We start from the raw sequence: 11,838 nt of genomic DNA on the forward strand, positions 1-11,838 counted from the left end.
GATCGGAATGGTCTCACTGGTGCAAACAAACTGGGGTGAGACATACCTGCTCTGGACCAAAGTCTGCATGCTCCCTGTATCAATCAGAGCCTTCAGTGCATGACCATTGAGCTCCACAGAGGTCTCCATTAACTGATCCATTGCTCCAACATTTTGAGTCTCTGTCCTGGGCACAAAACACATCTGGGAAAACTTCACAGCAGTTTGAGGGCACATTGGTTTAGTATGACCCTCCTGTCCACATAAGTAACAAATGGGCTTTTTCCCTTGAAATTTTGAACCAAATCTCTCTTTTACAGGTAGCTTACCCACAGCCGAAACTGGTTGGGCTGGAGATTGATGGCGGCCATCCTTTTTCCAGCTTTGAAAAGCCCAAGAGTTCGTCCTCCTTGCAGCCACAAACACACCAGCCAGTTCAGCAGCCTCCTTTGCAGTCTTTGGATTGTGTTCTTTTATCCACACCTGAAGTTCTGGTGACAACATTCTTAAGATACTGTTCAAGAATAATAATTTCATTGATTTGTTCGACCGTTTTACCGTTAGGTTGCACCCATTTGACATACAGCTCCTTCAGTCTTACGTAGAGCTCTTTTGGAGTTTCTTCTAGCTCCACCTGAAGCGAGCGGAATCTTTGCCTGTAGGTTTCACTGTTAATGTCATACTTCTGCAAAACAGCTAGTTTAACTTGATCATAATTCATAGACAAATCAACATCCATGTGCACAAAGGCACTTCTAGCTTTGCCTGTTAGCAAAGGTATTAAATGAAAAGCCCAGTCAGTTCTTGGCCACCTGCAGGCAGAAGCTATTCTTTCAAAAGTAATGAGAAAATGTTCAATGTCATCTTCTTCACTCAATTTTTGCAATTTAGGTGCATAAGAAACAGATGACTGTGCATAAAGGTCACCTGATTGACTTTGTTGAGGTGAGGCTGCCACTCCAGGATCTGGTGGTTGTGTAGGCCGCAATGGTGATGTTGTCAGAAGAGCAGAGGGCGTGGTCTGGGGTTGGCTCTCCCTTTTAAACAATCTAAACTGTTGTTGTAGTTCCTCAAATTTCTGTTGTTGCTTAGCATTTTCGCTGGTCCAGTGGTCCTCTTTGGCCTTCTGATGTCCTATATGGGATCGGAGAAGGTTAGCCAAGTCTGCTAGTGTTGGTTCATTCCCCTCCTCATCCGTGTCAAACACTCCACCAACAGCTCCATGTTCCTCCGCAGCCTCTCTTTCCTTAAGCTCAGCACTGGGTTCTCCTCTTGTTCGTCCTCTTCCCCTTCCAGGCATTTTGGAAACTTTTCTTCTCGGAAAACGAAGGAGACACTCCTGACACCAACTGTGAAGGACCAGACTTCAATGAGGACAAAAAAGTGTTCAAAGTAGAAAAAAGGTTTCAATTTTAATTCTTCCAAAAATAGTTAACAAAGCCTAAAAACTTAAGGCAAGAATAAATCAAAAGGTAAGTAACAAATTTGGATCTAAACTGACTGAGGTCAACTGAACTCTAACTGAACACAAAAAAAACCCTCCCTTCAAACAAACAAAAGGCTGCTTAAATAGAGGTGGAATAACCTAAGTCTACCACATGAGGGAGGCACAACACGACAAAGAACAAATAAATACAAAATTAACTAAAGCATCCTATGAAACAAATAAAGCAAAAATAACTTTAACTTGGCACAAACAATAAGTGAATATTTAAGTGACAAAATTAACTATTGAGATCAACTTGAAACAAGTCTCCCCCTTCAGTCTTTCAGAAAATGGTTTGCTCCAGGTTTCCTCCTCCAGCTGGTTTATATCAGCAGCACCTCAAACAAAAAACAAGTGTAAGTAAACCATTCAGACAGACATTAACTAAATGAAATGACCAACTTAAACAGACTATAAGCTGTAACTAATATAAAGAAAAAATAAATACTAACATGATGTGGTGGTGGTAGGAGCATCCACCACACACACCAACTGAAATATTTCAGGTCTTTAATTGTTTTAATACTGATGATTATGGCATACAGCTCATGAAAACCCCAAATGCCTGTCCCAAAAAATTAGCATATCATGAAAAGGTTCTCTAAACAAGCTATTAACCTAACCATCTGAATCAACGACGTAACTCTAAACACCTGCAAAAGATTCCTGAGACTTTTAAAAACTCCCAGCCTTGTTCATTACTCAAAACCGCAATCATGGGTAAGACTGCCGACCTGACTGCTGTCCAGAAGGCCATCATTGACACCCTCAAGCAAGAGGGTAAGACACAGAAAGAAATTGCTGAACGAATAGGCTGTTCCCAGAGTGCTGTATCAAGGCACTTCAGTGGGATGTCTGTGGGAAGGGAAAAGTGTGGCAGAAAACGCAGCACAACAAGAAGAGGTGACCGGACCCTGAGGAGGATTGTGGAAAAGGGTTGATTCCAGACCTTAGGGGACCTGCGGAAGCAGTGGACTGAGTCTGGAGTAGAAACATCTAGAGCCACCGTGCACAGGCGTGTGCAGGAAATGGGCTACAGGTGCCGCATTCCCCAGGTCAAGCCACTTTTGAACCAGAAACAGCGGCAGAAGCGCCTGACCTGGGCTACAGAGAAGCAGACTGTTGCTCAGTGGTCCAAAGTACTTTTTTTGGATGAAAGCAAATTTTGCATGTCATTCGGAAATCAAGGTGCCAGAGTCTGGAGGAAGACTGGGGAGAAGGAAATGCCAAAATGCCAGAAGTCCAGTGTGAAGCACCCACAGTCAGTGATGGTCTGGGGTGCCATGTCATCTGCTGGTGTTGGTCCACTGTGTTTTATCAAGCGCAGGGTCAATGCAGCTAGCTATCAGGAGATTTTGGAGCACTTCATGCTTCCATCTGCTGAAAAGCTTTATGGAGATGAAGATTTCATTTTTCAGCACGACCTGGCACCTGCTCACAGTGCCAAAACCACTGGTAAATGGTTTACTGACCATGGTATTACTGTGCTCAATTGGCCTGCCAACTCTCCTGACCTGAACCCCATAGAGAACCTGTGGGATATTGTGAAGAGAAAGTTGAGAGACGCAAGACCCAACACTCTGGATGAGCTTAAGGCCGCTATCGAAGCATCCTGGGCCTCCATAACACCTCAGCAGTGCCACAGGCTGATTGCCTCCATGCCACGCCACACTGAAGAAGTCATTCATGCAAAAGGATTCCTGACCAAGTATTAAGTGCATAACTGAACATGATTATTTGAAGGATGGCGTTTTTTGTATTAAAAACACTTGTCTTTCATTGGTGCGATGAAATATGCTAATTTTTTGGGACAGGCATTTTGGGTTTTCATGAGCTGTATGCCATAATCATCAGTAATCATCAAAATCATCACAATTAAAGACCTAAAATATTTCAGTTGGTGTGCAATGAATCTGAAATATATGAAAGTTTCATTTTTATCATTACATTATGGAAAATAATGACCTTTATCACAATATGCTAATTTTTTGAGAAGGACCTGTATATAAATATATATATATATTTATATACAATTCATGAAAAATAGGGATGTAGAGACCAGAAGCAGAAGATAGCATCAGTAACATTAAAAACACAGTACATCACCTTGTAAATGATGTAAGTTTTAAGCTGGAGACACAAAATTTTAAACCAAAGGCTAAGCAAAAAAATAAATAAATAAATAAATAAAAAATACAACAAAGCAAATGTTATAGTTTTTATTCTTTTAAAAATTTTCTGTCACAAATTTAGCATGTTACACTCATGTTTCAGTGCTTACCTGTTCTTCAGTGAACAGTGCTACAATCACAACGAGCTCTGTTTCTATTTCTGTCTTCAAACACATGAAGACAGAGAAGTGTTTAATATCGGCTGAATTCTCCACCAACACACAGCCAAATGAAATAAATCTAAATTAACTATTTTACAGTAACTGAATCATTTATACCTAAATAAAGAAGCTGGTCTCAAAACAACACAACTAGAAGTACTTTAGTAATCCCAAACTGGTTAATTCATGTAAATGAAGTTTCAATTTGAAAATAAAGAAGCGGTAAAAGTATCACCAGTACTGGCCATTGTTTTATTGGGAATCAATTCAATTCAATTCAGTTTATTTATATAGCACCAAATCACAACAAAGTTGTCTCAGGTCACTTTACAGAAACATTCAATTCAATTCAAAAATACTTTATTGATCCCAAATGGAAATTGTTTGTTGTTATAACTCGTTATCCTCATTTCATTAAGAGATGTTATAGATGCTGATGGCTGTAGACAGGAAGGATATCATGTAAAGGTCCATCCCACAGTGGATCCTAAGAAACTGGCTGCAGATACCGTCCGATTCATCCACCCAGACTCGGCTGGCCTCTCGGTTCCCCCGGGCTGTAGGACCGCACCGAATGCCAGGCAGAATTCCTCCCAGAGCGATGGCCACTCCTCCCAGCAGTCTGCTGAGCTCCTCGTCACTGCGGACAGTCAACTGTATGTGCCGAGGGACGATCCTGTCCTTCCGCTGTCATGAGCCGTGTTTCTTGCTAGTTCCAGGATCTCAGTGGTCAGGCACTCAAGCACAGCTGGCAGGTAGATGAGAATGCGTCCACAGAACATCCTTTTCAACTCAGTTGAGATTTGGGGCTGTAGTTGAGATATTATTTGAGCTTTTGAGATGTTAATCAGCTGCTGTTGGTTGTAGAAAACGACAATGTTGCCATGGTTACGCATCATAACAAATGTCCAAACCTAAAAAAGTTTCAGTAAAAATCCTACCTGCTTCACAGCATCTGATACCAGAGGAAACAACCATCCAAAAAATGTGATTGACATCCAGCAAAAGAGGAATTAAAGTTTCACATACATAAAAGACAAATAGTAAAGTTCTCTGTCTAAGGAATCCAGCAGACAGGTTTAATCTTGGCTTTGTTGCAGCCTCCCATCCTGAGCAACCACAGTGGCAACAGTGGAAGGGAAAAACTCCCTTTTAAAAGGAAGAAACCTCCAGCAGAACCAGGCTCAGGACAAGCGGCCATCTGCTTTGACCGGCTGGTTTGAGAGGACAGGAAGGAGAGACAGACGAACACAGGATGGTAGGTCCAGGTATAGGTCCAGGTGTACCTGAAAGACAAAAAAACATGTTAGGATAGAAAAAAAATAATTACAAATATAAAACAGGTTGAGCAGAGTAAATAAAGACAGTAGCAGAGTGAAAAAGTGTGGTCAGTTTGTCCTCCAGCAGTCTAAGCCTATAGCAGCATAACTAAGGGACAGCTCAGGAAACCCAAGCCGACCCTAACTATAGGATTTAGCAAAAAGGAAAGTCTTAAGCCTAGTTTTAAAACTAGATAATGTGTCAGCCTCACGGACAGAGATTGGAAGTTGGTTCCACAAGAGAGGAGCCTGATAACTGAAAGATCTGCCTCCCATTCTGTTTTTGTAAATTCTAGGAACCACAAGTAAACCTGCAGTCTGAGAGCGAAGTGCTCTGTTAGGAAAACATGGAACAATAAGATCTGTAAAATAAGATGGAGCTAGGTTGTTGAGAGCTTTGTAGGTTAGAAGTAAGATTTTGAATTCTATTCTGGATTTGACAGGGAGCCAATGGAGAGAAGCTAAAACTGGAGAAATATGAGCTCTCCTACTAACTCCAGTTAAGACTCTGGCAGCAGCATTTTGAATCAACTGAAGACGTTTTAAAGAAGTATTTGGACATCCAGATAATAAATCATTGCAACAGTCCAGTCTAGACGTGACAAATGCATGGACCAGTTTTTGGGCATCATTTTTTAGATAAGATGTTTCTAATTTTAGCAATATTACACAGGTGGAAGAAGGCGGTTCTAGTGACGTTTTTAGTGTGGGGATCAGATCGAAACAACATGTCCATGTGTCCATAAAGGAAAATTATCGAAAGAGAGAGTAAAACAACCATCCTCCTCAACATTTAAGGAAAGTACACCAACAGCATTAACAAATAAAACTTTTAGGCCAGTAAGAAAACAAGTATTAACTTCCTGTTGTGAATCACAACATGACACCCGCCATTTTGCTTAAATGTAATTTAGAACAAGACAAAAGTTTCATGCTATCAGTACAAACACAAATTTTATACCAACTAACTAAAACATTAAAAATGTATCAACTTTTACTGTCTAAAAGTGAAGAGGCTGCTGATCAACTGGTGTGAACTTGGGTAAATAAAAAATATATATATCAAAGCACACCAGCAACAACTAACAATAACACATAAAATAGTGAACAAAAAGAACAAATATGTTCTCACCAAATTAATGTACCAAGGTAAATAACAGTCGATGACGATGAAAATAACCACAAAGACCTCGTCAGTTAGCAGGTGTGTGCCTGAGCGGGAAATTGAGGACCAGTTGATCTGTGCATGTGCAGAAGCTTCAGGGTTAACCCTTTACAATCCGAAAACCCCACCACCTTCAAATAATTCACTGTTTTGTATGGACTCAACTTAAATATTTTAACTAAATAAGCATTTTTTATTCAACAGTTCACACAACTTATCTCAGATGAGTATAAACAACAAATTGATGAGAATTAAGTTATGTTCACTTTAAATTGTTTATTAAACTGAATGTTGTGTTTTTCAGTGTACAATGATAATAAAGCTTATTCTGATTCTGATTCTTCTGAACATAGCTGTTTTTTTTCTTTTGTTTTTTAATACCATTTTCTTTCACCTGTTCTTCTCAATTTGTATGCTTCCTTTTATGATTGTCTTCAGTTGTCTTTGTTGTCTACTGTTGTCATCATTCTTTGTTAAAATCAGGTCTCTCTTGTAAATGAGTCCCTGAGGCTCAATGGGATTAACCTGTCTAAATAAAGGTTGAATTATACTGACAGAAAAGGACAGAACCAGGTGGAACTGAACTTTCTTCATATTCCAACACCTGCATGAGCAATGTGAGCCTGTGGAACAACAACAGAATTTCTTTACAGCAGATGTGGTGCCAAACTCACACAAGAAATTTATTTTATGCACTGTCTTTCACAACCTGGGCTCAAACTGCATGCAGCCTCGGATTATGAGATCGTGGCACTGACCACTGAGCTACAGCTGCTCTTCCATAATCTATCTTTGCACACAACCACAGAGCCAAAACCTACTGCACTCTTTCATGTCAAGTCATCAGGCTTATATGTTTGGACTGGTTTCAGTTCCTGTGGACTCTGTTCACCTGATTCACCTACACACCTGAGATCCACCTGATCCTCCACAGCCTATATTTCTATGTTAAGCTGGTTTCTCCTCACAACTCCTGTATCACTCTTAGTCTGTCTTATCACTGGAAGATTTCACAACCTGAATTTCCTGATCAAATATTCATCCAGTTCATCCTCTGAAGGTGCCCCCAGTCCTCTTGACCCGGCCAGCTTTTTATGGAACCTTTCCACCTTGTTCATCTTTGGGAGGAACTGAAACAAGAAATAAAATACATTTTATCATTTTATATGAAAAAAACATTAAATCTAGTCTGTAGACTGATCCCACCTCTCCAGTTTTAGACTGATCCTGGATCAATCCAGTCTGAAGATTGAGCCTAGATCCAGTCTTTAGACTGATCCCAGTCGGTCCATGTTTCTATCCTGTGTGTTTCATGGCTTGTTTTCATTTCGTAGCAGTGAGAGGTAAACGTATTATGGGATGTCTGAACGCTGTGGATGTGATGGAAAGAAACTGACCGCAGTGATGCTGAGAAAATGGAGCGTCAATTGAGCACTGACGTCAGGGACTCCGGTGGGCGGGGCTTGTGATGCCTGTCTCCAGTGATCCTCTGCCGGAGCAGGTCTGCTTCATTCATCACCAGGACAGTGCACTTCCTGCAGCAGTCCCGGTACCGGCAGCCATACTGTCTCTTTGTACTCATCGAACTACGGATCCCGGCACCGGCCTCCTCCACGGTAAGAGCCGCCGGTTCGGGTCCGGGGTGGCCGCTGCAGGCCTGCGTGGAGGGAGGGGGACTCCATAAGAAGCAGCGCTTAGCATCACTGTACAGAATTATGGTTCTGGGGAGAACCGGGAGGCGGGCTGACGGATTTGGGCCGCACTCCTCTGATGGTGCGTTCATGAGGAAATCCGTCAATTTTCATTAATGGATATAGATTCAGATGCTGCCGAATCGAGTCTGCAGTGAGGCGGAATGTAGGTCAGGCTGGACATCTGATGGTGTCTAAAGGACCGTCCTGGTCCGGCTCGTGTTACACAACTTGACAGAGATAGCTTGGACAGGTCCACTGCTAGGACATATAGAACATATACAGACACACTGGTAGAAAGGGGGTCTGTGGACCCTGGACAAATACAGGAGATGCTATGGACCTTGGACAGGTCTCTCGTGTCTTCTATACCTTCGACAGGTACAAGAGACACTGTGGACCTTGGACAGTTCTCCAGTGTCTTCTGCATATCTTCTGATGGAAGACTGTGATAAAGTGAAGATTCAACTTGTCTGCTGCTTCTGTAGATAGAGAACTTTACTAATTGTTTTTTCTATGCATGTGAATGTTCCCATAAAGTGCCCTGAGACAACTTGGTTGTGATATGGCGCTATATAAATAAACTGAATTGAATTGAATTCTGTACCTTGGACAGGTACAAGAGACACTAAGGACCTTAGGTACAGGAGACCCTGCGGACCTTGAACCGGTGGGTCAGCAGGTAGTTGTGATGTAGGACACTGGTGAAGTCAGCTGAGTGTGGTCTCTGTTCTTATTACATATGGTGACAGTAATTACAATGCATTATTGGTAAAAAGAGGAAGAAGAAGAGGGATGTTCTCCTTCTGGTGACCAGAGTGTAATAATCCATCCAACCATAGTTCAGAATATATGAACTTAAGTTTTTGTTAAGTCAGGTTTTAATGTTAGACATTTATTTTCAAATCAGAAACAGTGTCTTTGATCATTCTTGTTCCATTTTATTTCTCATATTTAAGCTGGAAGACATTCTGATCCCCCTTTAATGGACCGAAGCACCTCATGAAGCTGTTACTACCCCCACCCCCGCTGACTGTCCCATGCCCCCCCCCCCACTGACAGGTTGTTCTATGCCACCCCCCCCCCCCCCCCCCCCCACACACACACACACTGACAAGTGTAACTGCTGCTACGAAGCTCCTGACAGGTGTACGTCAGCTGAGCCTGCTGTTCTGGTTCTTGTGTTCAACCTGTAACAGAAACAGATCTAAACATCAGACACACTCAGGTTGACACATTGGAGGTTTTGGAGCTTTATCAGCACAGCAGTGCGCAGATGGTTATCTGGTTAAAGTTAATTAATTTGTTAATGGACAGACAGACCACTCTGCTGCCTCACACCAAGAAGGTTTCCTCCCACAGGCCAAAAACCTCCATGTTACTTTTTTTTTTTTTATTTATTAATTTATTTTTTTTCCCCTTGTCCTGTCCGGCATTGTGACACTTAGAATTATTGTCTGAGTGTCAAAGTGATGCCCAACAGATTTACTTTCACAAGCAGAGCATAATGGCTGGCCTTAATGCTCCACTTGATATATAAATTAAATTTTATTAGAATATGCTTTGGGTTTGTTTCAGATGTAATGGACACGGGGACAGAAAACAAAGAAGATAACAAAGCAGAAAAGTGAGAGAAGAGTTCAAATGTAAAGAAGGAGATAGGAATAGAGGAGAGAGAGAGGGATAAAGAGAACACAAATCAACATCATTGAAGTCTGCCTCTAGACCTGCGGAAAGAGAGAGAAAACCCCCCCGACAAAACCAAGAAACCACAACAACAAACAACTTATATAATGATAGTTATAACATAATTAGAAAGTATTTTATACATTACATGGTAATACAATATATATTTGATGGCCACCACAACCCAACTGAGTGTGTATCTGATAAACACCTGAATCTAAACACCTGTGTGAGCATGCTTATCACTATAAGGTTTCTCCATAAAAATGACCAATAGTGGATGTGGGGACCCATAAACCTGTCCCCGTAGGACACAAAAGCCCCTTATCCACGGGGCTTTTTGGTACTCCTATGTAACTAGTTGTGGCCGATTGCGTGTTTTATCAACAATGCCTCTAGTGGCGGAACCCACCCCATTTTTGGGACCTAAATCACTGAGGTCCCAGGTCTGGTTCTTGTAGGGTCTAGTTGTGACATCAGCGCACTGTAGGTCACTGATTGGTCAGGGGGCGTATTCATTGGTGGAGGGCGGAGATTCAGTCTTCCACCGGAAATCAAAATCCACCATTTTCTTTTTCACCCGCATAACAGACAACAAGAAATCGGAGGAGCTTATTTTGGAATATTTTATAAGGTAAAACAAATAATCATGGCACAACCGTGGTCGAATGCTGAAGTTCAGGCATTTCTGTGTTTGCTGGCCGATGAACAAGTGCAGCGCGAGCTAGATACGAAATGAAATGAAAAGATTTTTCAAGAGGTGTCTGCGCAGATGGCGGTGCAGGGCTTCCATCGCACACCAAAGCAAAGAGGAAAGCTTAAAAAACTAATAGTTGATGGTGAGTGTATTTTATTTACTTTAAGCATATTTCCTTTCCCTCATGCAACCGTTTCTTTGCGTTTTCTGAAAGTACTCTGAACAAACGAGGCTGACTCGGTTACGTCGTTATTAGTTAGCATCATTGCTAACTGTACTCTGTTGCTGTTTTTCCACTCTTATTTTGATGCAGAAAGTCCCACTGAACATGAAGGTTCGCCAGATTCTGCTTTTGACTGTCCAATCCTCCCCGCTTCTGACCCTTCCCGACCACACCAGCTCTGAGTACATCCACGCCACCGGGCAACACGCAGCAGAGCGGCACCGAACGGCACCCGTTACTAGGTAAGAAGAAGCAACAATCGTGTTTAACATCACATTGATCATGTCGATATGAATGTTGTTTTGTTTTTGTTGTAAAACACCTTGCATGTATTCAAACTACTTGTTTATTCAGTTGTAATGGATAAATGTTAAATTTAGTTATTCATTTATTACTTAAACTTTCATTTATGAAGTTTATTATTGAAATTATACAGGGTGTAGTGATTTTTGTTCAGATTAACGATGCTCTGTTCTTTTTCTAAATTAGCACAAACCGTTGTAAATGACTACATGTAGTTTATTTATGCCCACCTGCTTACTATCATTAAAGTACTAGACTGCTTTATGAACAGAATCATTTCTGATCTTGTGAACAAACACCTTTTGAAATTAGCAGGAACTTTAATGTAAATAATTTATTTAAAAACTCTACCTGTACTTCATCATCTAACAGCCATTTTCTTGTGTGTTATTCCTAGGCAATAGAAAGCGCAGATCAACAAGTGCAGCAGAGAGCTTTGTTTCTGCACATACAGAACAAGAGGAGATGAACCGGAAGCAGAGAGAGGAACACTTCCATTTTATTTGTGAGGATGCTAACAAGGCAAGGCAAGAAGAAGCTGTAGCAGCGAGGAAGCAGGAGAAGGCAATTAGGAGGGAGGACATGGCCTTGAGGAGAGAGGAAGCAGATCTTCGCAGAGAGGAAGCAGCACAGCGAAGGCAGGAGGCTGAACAGAGTGCTGCTTTCAGTCAGGCACTCCTTGGGGTGCTGGAATCCATTGCCCGTTCCATGGCAAACAGACATGTTTAAAAATATTTAGAGTAGATCATAGTTGATCTATAGAAATGTAGATCCTGCAAGGTAAGCCCACAAATAGCCAAACATGTAGCTTGTTAAGGTTGCGTATATAATTAGTGTATAATTGTTTTTTTTGTACAGGTCTTTATTTCTAATAAAAGAAACATTTTCAAGTCTTGAGCTTCCATCTGATCATCAAAAGTGAAGTGCTTACAGTGTTTTTTTACGTCAATAGTGTAG

This window comes from Nematolebias whitei, chromosome 1, assembly GCF_014905685.2.
Source record: "Nematolebias whitei isolate Nwh7 chromosome 1, NemWhi1, whole genome shotgun sequence".
Classification (NCBI taxonomy): domain Eukaryota; kingdom Metazoa; phylum Chordata; class Actinopteri; order Cyprinodontiformes; family Rivulidae; genus Nematolebias; species Nematolebias whitei.